The following is a 17,665-nucleotide window of genomic DNA, read 5'->3' as shown; positions in this document are numbered from 1 at the left end:
GGGCACCATGTGGGGTGCCAGGGACTAAACACAGGTCAGACATGTGTGCAAGGCTATCCTACCCACTGTACTATCTCTCTGATCCTCTTTATATCTTTGTATTTTCAAATATGAATACAGTGATTGACAGCATATTTTTCAGAAAATTTTTCATAAGTGATAAATCAAAAGGGGTTACTTTCAGATCATGAAATGTAGTTACCATTTATTGCTAAAAGAAATGAGATCTCCTTGAGGATGTGGCTGTTCTATTCTGGAACAAGAAGTTTTCTGTTTGATTCTAAACATGGTTCAGATAGCAGAGTAACAACTATCAAAGACCAGTGAGGTGGCAAGTGAGGTGGCCCAAAGGGCTAGAGCACAGGCTTTGCATGCGGGAGCCCCATTCCATCCCTGGCACCATGTGTGGTCCCCAGAACTTACAGGAGTGAACCCCAAGCACTAAACTAGGAGTTGCCCTTAAGCAGCAACTGGTATAGCCTAAAAACAAACAACAAGCAAGCAATCAAAACAAAAAAACCCACAAAGATCATGGAGGGGAACATTAGAAAGATTCAGGAGTTATCCTGAAGAGGCTCTCACTGACCAAAGAGGAGAAACAATGCTCACTAATGAGAATAACAACGGAAGTGGATTACAAAATGTGAAATGTGCCTGAACCTGTGAAAATAATATTAAAAATGAAAGCTACGAATTGATCACCATCAGAGAATTATGAAGAGGTACCTCTTTTAAATTATTATGTTTTAATTTCAGTTATTGTGATTTGCAGTTTTACAATGCTATCAGTGATAGAGGTTCAAAGTACAGCATTCTTGCTGGTGAAGGCATCACTGTTGAAATAGTGTTTGCCTAAAACTCAATCATGAATAACTTTGTAATTTCGCAGTAACTAAATTAAGAAATAAACAAATCCAATCAAATATTGGAGTGACCAAGTTAAAAAAAAAAAAACAACCCAAAACCCCACCAAAGTGCAAACCAACATTCCAACACTGCATCCTCCCACCAGAGGTGCCTGTTTCTCTCTACCATTGTCTTAGGGGTGTGCCCCCTCCCCCAATCTCAACACCTCCCCCTCCACGTATCTCACTTCGATGGGAAGCTCATTTATTATTCCCCCACTATCTGTTTATTTTGGGACCACTCAGGAATCACTCTTGGCAGTGCTAGGAGGACCAATATGGTGCTGAGGGTTGAACCTGGGTCCAAGGCAAGAGTCTTACCCACTGTAAGATTTCTCCAGCCACCACTATGCTTCGTTATATCCCACATGCGAGAGAGATCATTCTGTATCTCTTTGACTGTCTCCTTCTGGCTGACTTCCCCCAGCATGATCCTCTCTAGTTCCATCCACGTAGCAGTGAATTGTGTGATTTCATCTTCTTTTCCCTAAATTAGAGTTTGTGGGTTGGGACAGATACCGAGAAATGGAATTGCTGGATCATATGGAAGCTCAATTCTTAGGTTTTTGAGACATGTTCAATTTGTTTTCCATAAAGATCAAAGCTTTCAACATTTCCACTGGCAAAGGAATCAGTAGTGGATGGAAATTCCTTTTCCTTTACATTCACACCAATACTTGTTCTTGTTCTTTTTGATAGGTACCAATATCACTGGCAGAACTGATATCCCATTGATGTTTCAATGCATTTCCCTAATGATAAGCGATGTTTTCCTTGTATTTACTGTTTATCTTTTTTGAGAAAGTTTCTGTTTATTTCTTCTCCCCACTTTTTGATAAGATTGGGTCTTTTTGGCTAGTATCTACAAGTACTTTCATATTTACAAGTACTTTCATTTCTTAGATATTAACCTAGTGGGGCTCTGCACATAACACCTCACTTTTCCTTGTGTATCTCTTCCATTATATGAATGGCTTCTGCATTTCATACTTCATAATAACCTGGTCATAATAAAGAACTCAGCCTTGCTTTCTCCTATGAGCAGCTCTAGAAATAATTGAACTTAAGGTGGGGTTTATTGGAACTCCTGTTTTATAATTTGATCATGAGCACTTGGGACTTTTGTTTGATGTCAAAAGTGGAGGTAGTCTTATAGGACTGAGCCCGTGGCCTGTGGGGTCTGAGCAATCAACTGGTAGTGCTGTCAGAATTAAAATTGATTTGTAGGATACCTAGTTTATGTCCACAGAGAACTGGAGAATTGTTTAGTGTGGGAGACCCACACATTTGGAGCTTTAAGTGTTGTAAGATAGTTCATGAACACAAAGAACTGCCAGCATCACAGAAAGGCAGCCCACCATTGTGGTTCCTTGCTGATGGAAGAGTAAACTTGACCATGATCTAGCCTTTAGATCCTCCCACCAGTTTATACATGTACAGAGAAGAGAGGAATACATGCAGCTGCCTCAGAAGGATGAGATCAGCAAAATATTTACTGATCATTTTGTGGTAAGTTGCAGAACAAACATCCTGGTTTCTTTAACAAACAAATGTTGGAGGTTGAACCTTGGATTAAAAGAGACTTAAAAGATGTATTTCTTCTTCTGGGGCCAGGGATATAGCTTAAAGTGTTGTATTGTACGACAGAGACCTGGGTTCAATTCCCATATCACCTGGTCCCCCACACACCTCCAGGAGTCGCATCTGTGCTCCACTGGGTGTGGCCCCCAAACCAACCAACCAAACAGCCAATCAACAAAAATATGTATTGTTCTCATCGCATTGTACATGTTAAACATACCCAATGTTTTACTTTAGTTATATCTCAACAAAGGCAGAGAAAAGAGACATTGAGACATTTCAATAGGATCAACTTACTTGAATTTTAAATGGTTAAAAAAAGAATAAAATTGTGGACATATGACATCCCAGGAAATCTGAACACTGAAATATAATTGATACTAGAGCTGCTAAAGACTGGTTTACTGAATTGTCCAAATTTGAAGATGCCAATGGCTAGCTTTCAATTAACAAGTCAAGGAGGTGTTAAATTGCTAGTGTATAAATAGCTCTTACATCATCATGGGGAATTTTTCTAAAGAATTGAAGGATTAGGGGCCAGGGAGTTAGTATAATGGGTAGGGTGCTTGCCTTGCATGCAGCTGACCTGGGTTTGATCCCTGGCATCTTATATGGTCCCCTGAGCACTACCAGGAGTAATTCTAAGTACAGATCCAGGAGCAACCACTGAGTATCACCAGGTGTGGCCCCAATAAGCCCTTCCCCCCACAAATTGGAGGATTATGGTTATTCTAACTGATAGTATAATGTATTTCTTCTTTCTTGTACCACATATAAAACAGTTTTGCAAGGTCATTTGTGGAAGTTTATGATGTTCTGACCTTTTTGTTTTGGGGCCACACTATTCTCAAGGGCTTACTTCTGGGTCTGTGCTCAGGGATCACTTCTGGTGGACCCAGAAGACCATATGTGGTGCTAGAGATCAAACCCAGGTCTGCCATGAGCAAGGCAAGCACCTGCCCTGCTGTACTATCTCTTTGACTCTATAACTTTGACTTTTCTAGTCTATTCTTTCCAAAACTTGAAAAATGTGATCATCTGGCCACTAACTTGGAATGCATTTTGAGGTTCACTGACAGGCCCAGATGAAATTGGAGGGGTCAGTGCTCTTTTATACAGATACTCAACTTGATAGGCTTATGCTGCCTTTTGGAGTTTGCCATGGCAGCTGAGAGATTGGAGCTGGTCAGTATACTGCCAGGTGACACTTCATTTGTGTCCTAATAGACTGCTTGACCCCTCTTTGGAATGGTTGGAGCAGGTCCATTGATCAGTTAGGAAAACTATCTTTTACAAGGAACTGAATACCAAAAAACAGTAGCGTAAATGAAGGACTTAATTATTTTTTTACTTGGTAAGATTGAAGTAGGTGATTTCTGGCACAGTTTTGCTGTTTAGGGAATGACAGGATGACTTACAGTCGGTACATTTTTAGATAAAACTATCTATTATGTGCTCAAGGTGAGTAGAAAATAGAGCTCCAATGATATCTTTTTTTTTAAAGGTTTATTAAATTTATTGATTTTTTTTTGAGGGTACAGTTACAGATTTATACATTTTTGTGCTCATGTTTCTCCCTTACAAAGTTTGATAACCCATCCCTTCACCAGTATCCATTCTCTACCAAAAGTAAACCCAACATCCCTCCCCCCCTCCCCAGTCCTGACAGCTCGGAGCACCCCAGCCCCGCCGGGCAGGTCCAATGATATCTTTTACCAGGAATATCCCCACCCCCATTTATTGATTACCAGGAGCTGCATATCTTTGATTGTGATGCTTTCTTGGTGATGGTATCCACTAGGGAGTCACACACTGTAGTTGTGTCCACACCCTCCTGGCCACAAATTAGTGACTGCATGCTGTTGTATCATCTGGGGGAATCCCGAACAGTAGAGCTGCTGGCGTCATGTGCTGGTACATGTGGGAGGGACTGGGAATTGAACTCATGCCTCATGCTTATAAAACAGGCACTTGTAGCCTTTGAGTCACCCCCAATCCCAGTACCCACTTGTTTTGGGACCACAACTGGTAGACCTCAGGCTTTATTACTGGCTCTATGCTCAGGTGACCATATGGAGTGCCAACATTGGCCATGTGCGAGGCCAACACCCTGGCTGCTATACTATCTCTTTGGCTCGCTCCTCTCTTTTAGTTAAAAAATTATTAAAAAAAAAATAGCTTGCTCCAGGCTGGGAGGTAGCTGAAGGGGCTGGAGTACGTGCTTTACCTGCAGGAGTGCCAGGCTGATCCCTGGTATCTCCTAGTCTCCTAAGCATTGCTGGGAGCAATTCCTTTAACACCAAACTGGGAGTGGCCCCTGAACCCTGCCAGGTATAGCCCATAAAATAAACAGAATAAAACTCAACAAAACAGATCACTTGTCAGCTTACCTCTGTTGGTTTCCTTTTCTTTTTTTAAAAAAACATTTTTATTGAATCACTGTGAGATAGCCCCTATATCAGATGAATAGACAGCTGTTGTCAGAGGAATAGACAGCTACCAGAGAAGATGAAATCTTGAAGCTCACTGCAACTGGACAGAATTGGGAGGAATCTGGCTGACCAAAGGAAGTGAAAGGGAGGATAAATACCACATAATTCTTCTGTATGCAACAGATGAGTGAGATCATTCTGTATTTGTTCTTTTCCCTCTGATTTATTTTGCTTATTGTGATACCCTCCACTTCCATCAAAATTGCAGCAAAATGCAAGATTTTATCTTTCTTATAGCAGCAATGTATTCCATTGTGTTCATATTCCATAACTCATTTATTCATTCAACTATTGTTGTATCTATATCCTGGCTATTATAGTTAGTGCTTCAGTGAACATAGGTGTGCATATATTTCTTTCTAAATCAATGTTTTTTTTGTTCCTAGGATTGATGCCAAGAATTGGGATGATGGGTCATATGATTTTACTTTCTGGGGAATCCCCACATAGTTTTCCATAGAGGCTGTATCCGATAATATTCCCACTAACACTGAAATTGTTGTTTTATTTTTTGTACCCCATCATCCCTAACACTAGTTGTTTCCAGTCTTTATTTACCCCCAATCTAGATTTTATTGAGGTACTATGAACAACAGTGCTTTTTTTTCTTTTTGGGTCACACCCAGCGATGCATAGGGGTTACTCCTGGCTCTACACTCAGGAATTACTCCTGGCGCTGCTCAGGGGACCATATGGGATGCTGGGAATTGAACCCGGGTCGGCCACGTGCAAGGCAAACGCCCTACCCGCTGTGCTGTTGCTCCAGCCCTGAACAGCAGTGCTTTTAACAATACTTTGATATTGTCCTAATACCATACCCACTACCAAAGTGCCTGTTTCCCTCTACCAATGTCTTTAGGTCCCCTCCCACTAGGTAAGCATAGTTCTATAGACCATCTGTCCAGTTCTGTTGCCCTTGGTTCTTTGTTGTCCTTCCCCTACCCCTCCCCAAAATTAAAAAAGTTCTTTTAAATTTATTTTAGTTTAATTGTTATTAATTTAAATTTAATTTCCAAGTATTTGTGGCTTTTTTCTCTGTTTCTGTTTGTGATTAATTTCCATTTTCAAGGCATCATAATCTGAGAACTTTGTTGATATGATTTCTATCTTTTTAATTTTATGTCGATATGTCTTGTTACCTGGCAAATGGTCTTTCTTGGAGAACGGCCCATGTACTTGGGGCATCTTTTGTGGTACAGAAATCCAATAAGTCCACATTCTTACAAATCTGAGAATGTGCACTCAAGTTTGTGGGGATGGAGGGCCCTATCTATGTCTTCTAGGACCATTTCTTACATTTTTTCTTTCAAGACCAGTGCTTCCCTGTTGAGTTTTTTTGCCTAGTTATTTTTTCCCTTGCCCCCATGAAGATCCCCAATGCTGCATGTAGAAGAAAAATGAAACATTCAGCATAAACCACCAGTCCTCCAGCCTCTCATCAACCCACATGAGAAAAGAAGAGGGGAAAAAAATCCACAATAGGGGAATAATGTTTGCGCTATTTTTCTGGAATGCTAGTGAAGATATTCACATTCAAGAGAAAAAGAAAGCATTTGCTCAAATATTTATAATAAATATTTCTGGACAAATATTTACCAAAGACTTGTGTGCCCTGAAGCAAGGCACATGTCAGTGGCCACTGGAACAGAACAGCTTTGCCCTGACTGGAATCATAAACCACATTATAGTTTTCTTTGTATGAGTCTTTGATCTCCTTTGTGGCGTTGACTCCCAGTTTCTTGATTTTTTTGTTTTTTTGGATGCAATTGTAAATGGGTCTTAAGAAAAAATTCTTTCCATTTTACTTTATTGTTTGCATATTGAAATGCAATGGATTTATGAGTATCGATTTTATAACCTCCCACTTTACTGTATAGTTTTATTGTTTCTAGAAAATTTCTGTGGTGTATTTAGGGTTTTCTATGTATATTATATTGTTAACTGAAAATAGTGATCATTTTTTCCCCCAATTTCAATCCCTTTACTCTCTTTTCCTTGCCTAATTGCTGTAGTTAGAACTTTCAATGCTATGTTGAATAATAGTGATGAGAACTGACTCTTTCTGGAGGGGCCACACCCATTGGTGCTCAAGGTTTACACCTGATTCTATGCTCAAGGATCACCCCTGCTGGGACATAGGGGACCACCTAGGGTGCTAGGTATCAAACCTGGGTCGGCCTTGTGCAAGGCAAATGCCCTGTCTGCTGTACTGTTGCACTGGTCCCATGGATATCCTATTCTTAGAGGTAAGACTTTCAGTTTTCCACTATTGATTGTGTATGATGTTATCTGTTGGTTTGTGTGAAATATGGCCTTTACTATATTGAGGAACTTTCTCTCTCTCTCTCTTTCTCTTTTTTTCTTTTTAATGATGTAGGAGTACTGCTATTTATTCAGCCATTGATTAAGCTGATTGAATTGGTCATGAACTCCACATTACTTTATTTTATTATTATTTCCACCCCCCCTTTTTTTTTATTCACCGTGAGATACAGCTATAAAGCTTTCATGTTTGAGCTTTGGTCATATAATCATCAAACACCCATCTCTTCACCAGTGCACACTTTCCACCCCCAAAATCCCCAGTATCCCCCACCCCCAACACTTCCCCTGCTTGTGTGGCAGACAATTTCCCCCATTCTTTCTCTCTACTTTGGTTACATTTGATATTTTGACACCAGTCTCACCACCATTCAAACCTGCCGAAAAGGCAATGTTAGACAATTTGTTTTGTATTGCTTGTTATGGATAGAATATGATGTCCAGGAAATTCTGTGTCATTCTCTTCTGAGAGCTTTAGTTTATAGTCTCTGGGCCTTGGCTATTGATGAGATTACATGGTGCCAGGGGCAGTTTGTGGGTGTGACTGCCAAGCTACTGGAAAACTGGGGACCTGGAGGGAGGAGGCCCAGTTCTGATCCCAGCAGGCTTGGAGATCTCAGTCACGGGTTCCCACATATCTGGGTTTTCCTGCCGGTCTGTTCTCTGGTGAGGTTCATCCCGTTTTTGGGTGAGGCTTGTTTAAGCATTTGAAGAGTGTCCTTGGGCATGATGGTGGTTGGGTTCTGGAGGTTTTCAGCTGCTGGAGTTCTGCTTGGGGCAGGGAGGGAAACTCAACCCGCCCCCCTCCGAGGTGCCCCGGTGAAGACAGTCTGGCGTGGGGTCAGGGCATTCTGCGGCACTTTCTTCTGGGAACTTTAGTTTATAGTCCCTGGGTCTTGGCCATTGATGAGATTACATGGCTCCAGGGGCAGTTTGTGGGTGTGACTGCCAAGCTACTGGAAAACTGGGGACCTGGGGGGAGGAGACCAAGTCCTGATCCAAGTGAGCTTGGGGCTCTCAGTCATGGGTTCCTACCTACCTCTGCGCTACAGGCCCTATCTGCATCTTTTGATCTCTTTTGAGATTTATGGGTTGTAGGATAACATAGCCTCAGGTAGTTTAGATTTATTGGGTTACTCCTGTTACAGTGCTCCCATTCCTCTTTGTTTATTTGTAGCTTCTTTCTTAGTGTTCTGTTGACTTGTAAATATTGTTTTTCTCTTCTCCTTGAGTCCTTTGCATAGTTTATTCAGAGCCATGTCTTTTTTGTATGGACACAGGAAGACTTAGCAAATGCTATGCTTTTGTAACCTAGGAGTCATTTGACTCTACATGATATTTTCCTCCTGGGCATCTGTTCTCTCAACCTAAGCCTCAGCTGCCCTTACTTCCTAGCACCCCCAAAAGCAGGGTCCCAACGAGGGACGGGATGGACCCAGGGCAAGCGGTGAGTTGTGTGCTACCCTGGCATCGAGATGGGCCTGGCCAAAGTGCCTAATGCTTAACTATAAGTTAAGAGCTTGGTCCTGGACAAATGTTGTCATGATCCAAACAGTGATAACTAGATTTGGGCCCTGCTAGGGTGAGGAATGATTAATCTGGCCTGAGTGCTGTAGTTGAGTCTGGCAAGATGTTCCCAGGAGAGCTGCCTTGCAAGCCTCAATGTATCTCTTGCTTTGTCCATACAAAAATAACTAGTATTAAGATGTTAATGAGTGCTTGGACTAAGGAAAGGAGAAAAACACCTTAAGAGTCAGGAAGGGCTTTGGGGCTGGAGCAATAGCACAGCGGGTAGGGCGTTTGCCTTGCACGCGGCCGACCCGGAATCGATTCCCAGCATCCCATATGGTCCCCCGAGCACTGCCAGGAGTAATTCCTGAGTGCATGAGCCAGGAGTAACCCCTGTGCATCGCCAGGTGTGACCCAAAAACCCAACCCCCCCAAAAAAAAAAGAGTCAGGAAGGGCTTTTGAATACCCAGCCCTCAGGAAGGGCTTTCTTGTGATTTTACTACCTGGCTGTGTGTAGCCTAGGGGCAAGGGGGAGAGAGAAAGAGGGAGGAGAGAGATGAGAAAATCTCTCTCAGTAGATCCAAGAGAGGACAGAGCTGGGAGTGCGGGAGATGAGAAAGATGGAAGATTGAATAAATGGTAACTAATCAGCAACCAGCTTGGTCCTCGTTCTTCCTTCGCCTGTCCTTGGCCAACAGCTGTCCCGATCCAGTCCACACACAGCGGTTCCAGAGCACCGAATGCGGGCAATGAGACAGAGCCTCCCGCAGAGCCCGCGAGTGCACATACCCGTCGGGGTGCTTTAGTTTTTTACAATGGGTCTCTGAAATAAGGCAAATAAATGAGCTTATGTAGCTGAGCTGGAGGTGGTTTGTGGGTGTGTCTCCCACATACCTAACTTTTAGCTGTCTAATTCTTGGCAAACTTGGCCCTGAGTTGTTGGGGTCTAGCCAAAGGCACAACAGCAATTTTGGGGTATCAGGAAGCCTGAAAACATCATCAAGCTGCTGATGCACTCACCCCATAGTACAGGTTTACCTGCTGGTGGCACCATACCTCCTAGGAACTTTCTCTTTATCCTCATTTTGCTTTTTTTTTTATCATGAATGGATGTTATATTTTGTTAACTGCTTTCTCTGTATCTATTCATAGGATCATAAGATTTTTGGTTTTGTATTGTTTTTCAGTCACACCTGGCAGTACTCAGGGCTTACTCCTGGGTCTGTGCTCAGGGGTCACACCTGGTGGTTTGGGATTGAACCTTGTTCCAGTATATGTGAATTGAATGAATACTGTGTCGTCCCTAGTGGAGATAATTAGAAAAAGATGTGTCTGGAATTAAAAATAAAAGTAGGGGTTGGGTGATAGTGTATGACACTTGTCTTGCAGGTGTGAGGTCATCAGTTCAATCCCTGGGACTGCCCAGATGCCAAGTTGATTCCAGTGGCACTGACATTTAGGATGCCCAGAGTCACAAAAGAGTGTGAGGTTTTGAATCACTTAAGCCAAGTGCATGCCTGCACCACAGCTTAAGTTTGTCACCCTTTGTGAGTACTGCAGCTAAGTGTGCAAACATTGCAACTAAGTGTATAACTGTCAGCAGGCACCACAAGTAAAAATGTGTAATACTTGGTGAGCACTGGTTTTGGGGGCCTATAACTGGTGGTGCTGTGGGCTGTTTCCTGGGTTGTGCTCAAGGATCACTCCTGGAAAGGCTCTGGGGACCATATGTATTGCTGGAGATTGAACACAGGTTGACTGCATGCAAGGCAAGCTCCCTTCCTTCCTACTATTGCTCTGGCCATCACCTCTAAGTTTATGAGCTCCACCCCCAAGTACGAGTGTGACTGATCAATCATTGCAATAGCAACAAGAAGAAAGGGAAGGGATCAGGAAGATGGGAAGAGACAATGAATAGTAAATAGTGGAGATTTATGGAATAAGTAATTTTGGATGATTTAAAATGGATGATTCAAAATGAATCAAAGGAAATAAAGGTAGAAATAGGTATGTGTGTGAAGAAATCTTGAGGATCTTGGAAAGGAAGAGATGGAACTTGGGATCTTGAAAGAATATAGGACTAACTTTAAGGAGGTCAAAGTAGACATTTCTGAGTTGTTATGAAGTCAGAAAAGTTTAAGAAACTAAAACTAGACATTGTTGTTTAGGAGGGGAGGATGATATTAATCAAATAATCACCCCAAAGTATAATTGTAATCATTATAACTAAGTGACTGAAAGAGAGGGGATTGCATATATTGTACCGGTACTGTGAGTAGCAATGGCCAAGGTGAGATTGACAGAGCTGCTACATTTGGTTTGCACAGTACCTCTCAAGTACCTCTCTTACAGCCTCTCTCTAATTCCTGCTAAAGTATGAGAGTGTCACCCTGAGTTGGTGTATCAAGAGCAAGGTGGGGGTATGGTGCCACCCAGCAAGTCAACCTGTACCTGCAGGGTGAGTGCATCAGCAACCTGATGGTGCCTTTAGGCTTCCTGATATCAACCCCAAAATTGCCATTGTGCCTCTGGCCAGACCCCAACAACTTGGGATCTAGTTTCCCAAGAAATTAAATGGCCAAAAGTTAGGAAAGTGGGAGTCATGCCCACAAACCACTTCTGGTTCAGCTATACAAGCTCTTTTATCAGCCTTGCTTCAGAGACCCATAAATAAATCTCAAAAGAGATCAAAATCAGGCCATTTAAGTGTATTAACAGCCATGATTCAGAGACTCACAAGTGAATCTTGGAAGAGAGCAGCTCACCACAGAGATGTCTCTCCATTCTGTGCCAGGCTGATTTCATGAGAGCACCTCAGAAGGGAGTAGGTGTGTCCCAATGCCTGCCCAAAATGAACCCTGGCAGCCACAAACCTCCAGAACCCAACCGCTGCCACGCTCACAGCCAATCTTCACAGGCTCTTCCCAAGCACCCCACGCATGAGAATGAATCTGCTGAAAAAGCCAGGTATGCAGGTCTTGTAACTAAAAGCTGTGGGCTTCACAGAGTCAGGGATGGGAGTCTTTCCCCCATCTCCCCACCCTTCCGGTTTCCTGGCAGTCACGCCCAAGAACTGCCTCTAGGTTCCATTTAAGTGCATTAATGGCTGTGATTCTGAGACTCACAAATGAATCTCAGAAAAGAGAAACATGCCATAGAGATGCCTCCGGACCCCAAATATTTAAAAAATGTTAGAATTCCGCAGCCATACACCATCTCATACTATTTATATCAAGCAATACAAAATATATAGCATCTACCTATGGGGCAGGCTTGGATGGTGGTGGGAAAATTCGAAATAATGGTAGTGGGAAGGTGTAAAGGTGGTGGGATTGGTGCTGAAACAATTACTGTGATCCAGAACTCAATCGCTGCCATGCTTATGGCTGTTTTCCATATGCTCAGATGAGCCTCACCTGTGAGTGAATTTGCAGAAAAACCCATGTATGGGGGATCTGTGACAGAAATCTCCAGGCTCACTCAGACCAGGAATGGGCCTTCTTTCCCCATCTACCAAGTTTGCCAGTAACTTGGCAGTCGCACCCACAAACTGCTCCTGGTGCCACATAATCTCACTAATGTCCATGATCTAGAGATTCAGAAATAAAGCTCCCAGAAGAGAGCAACATAGGCCTCACCCATGAGTGAATTTGCTGTATAATTGTATTCTAAATTTTAGAGTTTCTGGAGCACACATCTGTGAATGACCTCTCATACTCTACATCACTGATGTAGCAAGAATAAACACAACATTTGATTGGGTTTAACAAACATGCTAATCATCTCTTATACAAAGTCCTAATGGCTCCAGGATGAAATGCAGCAATCTTCACACACTTTCCTCTAAAGGAAACTTTATTGGACCATTGTTAGTGGATTATTCATAGCAAGCAATATAAAAATAATTGTTTCCATTCTGCATTGGGGCCATGGTTTGGGATTTGGGGTGAAAACATTCGAAAATGGTGGTGGGAAGGTGGAATGATGGTGGGATTGGTGTTTAAATATTAAATGTTATGAATTATTGTGAACAAGTTTTATGAAAATAAAATTTAAAAATTAATTAAGAAAGTAAAGTGGAGGGGCTGGAGTGATAGTACAGTGGGTAGGGCATTTGCCTTGCACACAGCCAACCTGGGTTCGATTCCCAGCATCCCACATGGTCCCCTGAGCACTGCCAGGAGTGGTTCCTGAGTGCATAGCCAGGAGTAACCCCTGTGCATCGCCAGGTGTGACCCAAAAAGCAAAAACAAAAAACCAAAAAACAAAACAAAATAGTTAAAGTGGAGCTTGTGCCTGCTTCAGTCAGCTTAATCAGTGGCTGAATAAATAGCAATTCTCTACATTAAAAGAAAAAAAAAGAGCAAGGCTTGTAAGTGATGGTGGACTGTCATGACTGGCTAATTCTGAAGGCAGTACTGGTGTAGACCGTTGATCTACAATGTGAAATAGCTTGTCTCTTACCAGTTTTTGAGATGATTGAATAGGTTTGAGATGGTTTAATAAGGCTTTCCATTTTCAGTCCTCTGTAAATCAGGGTGAACTAGTGGAGAGGTAGATCCTGAAGAATTTCTAGGAAAGAAGATGGACGTTAGTTAGAATGCTTATTATTTGTAAAATAAAGTTTTGGAATTTTCTGGAATCTATAACTTACCATTAGGTTTGTTATATTTAGTAATACCACAGAACTGAGCAAATGCATATTGAATTAATGAACAGGAAACTATTACATATGTACTAGAAGCTTTGAAAAAAACATAAGCTTACTTTTCAGCACATTTATGATGTTATATTTCAACTAGAATATTGGAAAACTTTTAATTTTACGCTAAGCATGTGTTTTGTTTCAAGTTGGCATGTGGTCACCAATGTAAAGCTTTTAACTTTCCTTTTATACAAGAACTGAGAAGTAACAGGGAATTAGTAGCAAAAAACTTGCCCCAAATCTAATCTTTCTCACTTCAGTAATGGTAATTCTACTCACACAGATGTTCATTCAGTTAGCCAAGAAATTCCTTACGCTCTTCTCATGAATTATTAAATCTTGAGTTTGTTATTTGAATCACCTGAGATAGTCTCCATATCAAATCCCCATTACTTCTGTTTTCATGTAAATGTAACGTATGTGTTGGGATTTCCAATAGCTCTCTAACAGTAAGGGCTTAATGTGCCATAAAATTGGTTCTCCACGTGTCCTCTCCCTTCCCTCCCCCTTTCTCCCACTGTCCCCTTCTTCACCATACCCAGCGGTGCTCAGGGCTTGCTCCTGGCTCTAAACTCAGAGATGACTCCTGGTGGTGCTGGGGGCGGGGGGGTGGGGAAATCATATGTGGTGCTGGGAATTGAACTGAGTGCGAGGCAAGTGCCTTAACCTCTCTGGTCCACTATACCTCCTTTTAGCTGGACCTTTGCAATAATTGATCTTACTTTTTCTTTTGTTCTCACTCCCAACCCATGACCTCTTCTTAATTTGGCAGCTAACATGATTAAAAACAAAAAATCATGAATGAAATGCAAACACAAAAGATCATAAGTTTATAACTGTACATCACAGTGATTCTCTAATAAAAAATCATTTGATATTTATCCATCCTATTTGGTTTCCTTGACAAAAATTAAACAAAATCTCTCATCCCAGGGACTCTTAGTTGATCCCAGCCCCTACGAGTCCTCTGTGTACTTCCTTTCATCGTCTCTCTGTTCACATCCCTCCTTTTTCCTCAGCCACACCAGGAAATCTGCCTGCATCAGGGTTTTGCAGTGTTGTACTTTTCTTTTTCCTACTCTGCCGTTTTTCACTTGATAGCCATATGGTCCACTTTTCTCATCTCAGTTATACCTTTGCATAATCGTCATCTTATTAGAGAGGCTTTTCTGGACCACCCCATATAAAAAGGAGTCCTGGCTTCCATCTGTCACAGTCTGCTCCTTCATCCTGGTTTACTTAAAATTTTTTTTTGGCAGAGGAATGGAGGGAGGCTCCTGAGTGGTGCTTAGCACTTCCGGAGGACTTGCTAGGGGCCTGAGAGGGTAATATTGCCTGGGTCAGTGGTGTTGGGTGTACTTGGGCCATGCTGAGTGATGCTCGTGGACTTCCATGGCTGTACCCAGTGAAGCAGGCGGAACATGTAGAATTGAACCTGGGTCAGGAATATGCTTGGCATGTGTCTCAAGGGCTGTACTATCTATCTACTAGCCTTTTGCTTTCTTTTTCTTCCATTTTTAAAGAACATTTGTTACCTGACATATAATATGTATTTGTCTCTCTTAGCACTGTAGCACTGTTGTCCTGTTGTTCATCGATTTGCTCGAGTGGACACCAGTAACATCTCCATTGTGAGACTTGTTGTTACTGTTTTTGGCATATCAAATACACCATGGGTAGCTTGCCAGGCTCTGCCATGTGGGCGGGATACACTCGGTAGCTTGCTGGGCTCTCCGAGAGGGATAAAGGAATCGAACTTGGGTCGGCCACATGCAAGGCAAACGCCCTACCCAGATAGCTGTGCTATCTCTTTCTCAGAAGAATATATGTTTTAGGAGAGAAGGATTTTTGAGTGTGTGTGTACAAGTTCTCAGTAACTATTTTTTGAAAGAATTAATTTTAAGTACATCCTTTGGAAGGAACACTTTTTAAAAATTAAAATGTTATTTAAAAGGCATTAGCTTAAAAATGTACATATAATATCAGGGAACAAAAGGTGGATTTTTTTTTCCTGTTGCTTGTACTAATTGAAATGCAGTGAACATTGATTGTCCCAAGAAACTGGTGTAGTTAATAGACACATATAGAATACCACATATTAATTTTACTCTTGATTTATATATTTTTCCAGGTATCTGTTTTTTAAAGTAAAAAGATGTGTAGGGAAATAGAAAATTCCAGCATGTTGATTTGTAAGTGATCATTCTAATCCATCCTTGAGCTTGCTAGCCCTGAATAAAGTTAGTTCGTGTCCATGCAGCTCCCTCCTGAGGAGCCTCAGTGGACATGAGTGGTAATAAGTTCCAGAGCCTTTCACCACTCAAGTCACTAGTTAAAATCCAGGCAGAACATTATAAGTGTCTGTCAGCTGGTCGCTTGTTATTGCCCATGAGTTAGATTCTCATAGCTTTGTTCCTAATCAACTGGGCATCATAGTTTTGAAAAACTTCCTTGTTTCTGGTAGATGTTGCCATACCTACCCTATTAAAAAATTAATGGGTTTCAAGTGCCAGAGCTTGTGAGCTGACTTGTCTGACGGTCACTAAAGTCAGCAAATAGTTGCGTAAATCAAAAATTTTACACTTTCCCCTCCAAACCCTCAAGATTTCCCTGTTTTGCCTTTGCCAGTGTTATCTCATTTCATTTTGCTTTCATCATTTACTCACTTCATTTCCTCCTTCTTTCTTTTTTCCCTCCTCTTTCAATTCCTGTGCCTCTCCCAAGTATATATCCTGTTTGTCTATTTCATCCATTTTTTCTTTCTTTAAATGTCTTTTGAAACTATTCCTTACTCCTGAAGTAATTTTTCCTTTTCCCACTTATATTTTGTTTCTCTCCTTCCTTCCTTCCTTCCTTCCTTCCTTCCTTCCTTCCTTCCTTCCTTCCTTCCTTCCTTCCTTCCTTCCTTCCTTCCTTCCTTCCTTCCTTCCTTCCTTCCTTCCTTCCTTCCTTCCTTCCTTCCTTCCTGTTTTTGGGCCACACCTGATGGTGCTCAGGTGGTTGAGGGTTTCTCCTGTCTCTGCACTCAGGAATTATTTCTGGCAGAGCTTCGGGGACCATATGGGATACTGGGTATCGAATTTGGGTCGGTTGCATACAAGGCTAGTGCCCCATCCCCTGTACTGTCTTTCTGGTCCATATTTGGATTGTTTTCTTTTCAAACTGCGCAACATACTGTTGAAAATGCTATTGACTCCTTTTCTTGTATTTCTCTTCTTTTTTCCTGTTTCAGATTATTTTCTTCATTTCTGATGATAGTCTATGTGAGAAACTTATTTTTTCTCTTGATTTCTAATTTCTAATGGGTGGTGCTCAGGGGTCACTCCAGACAGTGCTCTGGGGACCAGATGGTATGCTGGAGAGTGAACCTGGGTCAGTCGTGTGCAAGAGAAGCACCCTGCCCACTGTACTGTCGCTCCAGCCTCTTTTTTTCTCTTTAAGGTTCTCTATGTCTTCTTGGAACTCTTAAACTATTTGGAAATGAAAACACTTCCTTTGTACTTTTGTGTCTAAATGGAACATAGAATGCAGGATGCTTTCAGTTAACAGCCCTTCCAATCTGTCTTTTTTGTATGTTTATGTATTGGACAGATAAGGTAGCACTGCACTGTAGCACTGTCGTTCTCGTTGTTCATCGAGCAGGCACCAGTAACGTCTCCATTGTGAGACTTGTTACTGTTTTTGGCATATTAAAAACACCACGGGTAGCTTGCCAAGCTCTGCCATGCGGGTGGGATATTCTTGGTAACTTGCCGGGCTCTCTGAGAAGGATGGAGATTCAAAGATTTTCCTTTTTAGGAATGGAAATATTTAAAATTTCTAGTATTACTCTCCATGTTTTGCATCCTTCATGATAATAGTTGTCTCTGTTTTAACTTGCTGCTCTCCAACCTTTGACCATCCCCATGCATTAGATTTAACTTAGAAGTCAGAATTCAATGTTCACAAAACCCTTTTTAGTTTACTAGGAAATACTGTATGACAGCCATTTGTTTAGGAATTATTTTTCTACTTATTAGGGAATTTGAATTTATTTTGGATTTATTTTGATGTACTTTTAATTGAGAAAAAATATTTTTCTAGTTTGAGACATGGAGACTTACTGATTTCTGATTAGTCTAATGATAACAGATGGTATTTCAAATATATT

General features: G+C 41.6%; 1 protein-coding gene across 2 annotated transcripts in view; it reads left to right on the top strand.

Moving 5' to 3' along the window:
- Positions 1-17,665, top strand: part of RAD51B (RAD51 paralog B) — a 643,620-nt gene that overhangs the window by 31,808 nt on the left and 594,147 nt on the right. The window lies entirely within an intron of this gene.

Source organism: Sorex araneus, chromosome 3, assembly GCF_027595985.1.
Source record: "Sorex araneus isolate mSorAra2 chromosome 3, mSorAra2.pri, whole genome shotgun sequence".
Classification (NCBI taxonomy): domain Eukaryota; kingdom Metazoa; phylum Chordata; class Mammalia; order Eulipotyphla; family Soricidae; genus Sorex; species Sorex araneus.
This window is presented reverse-complemented; position numbering and strand designations above follow the sequence as displayed.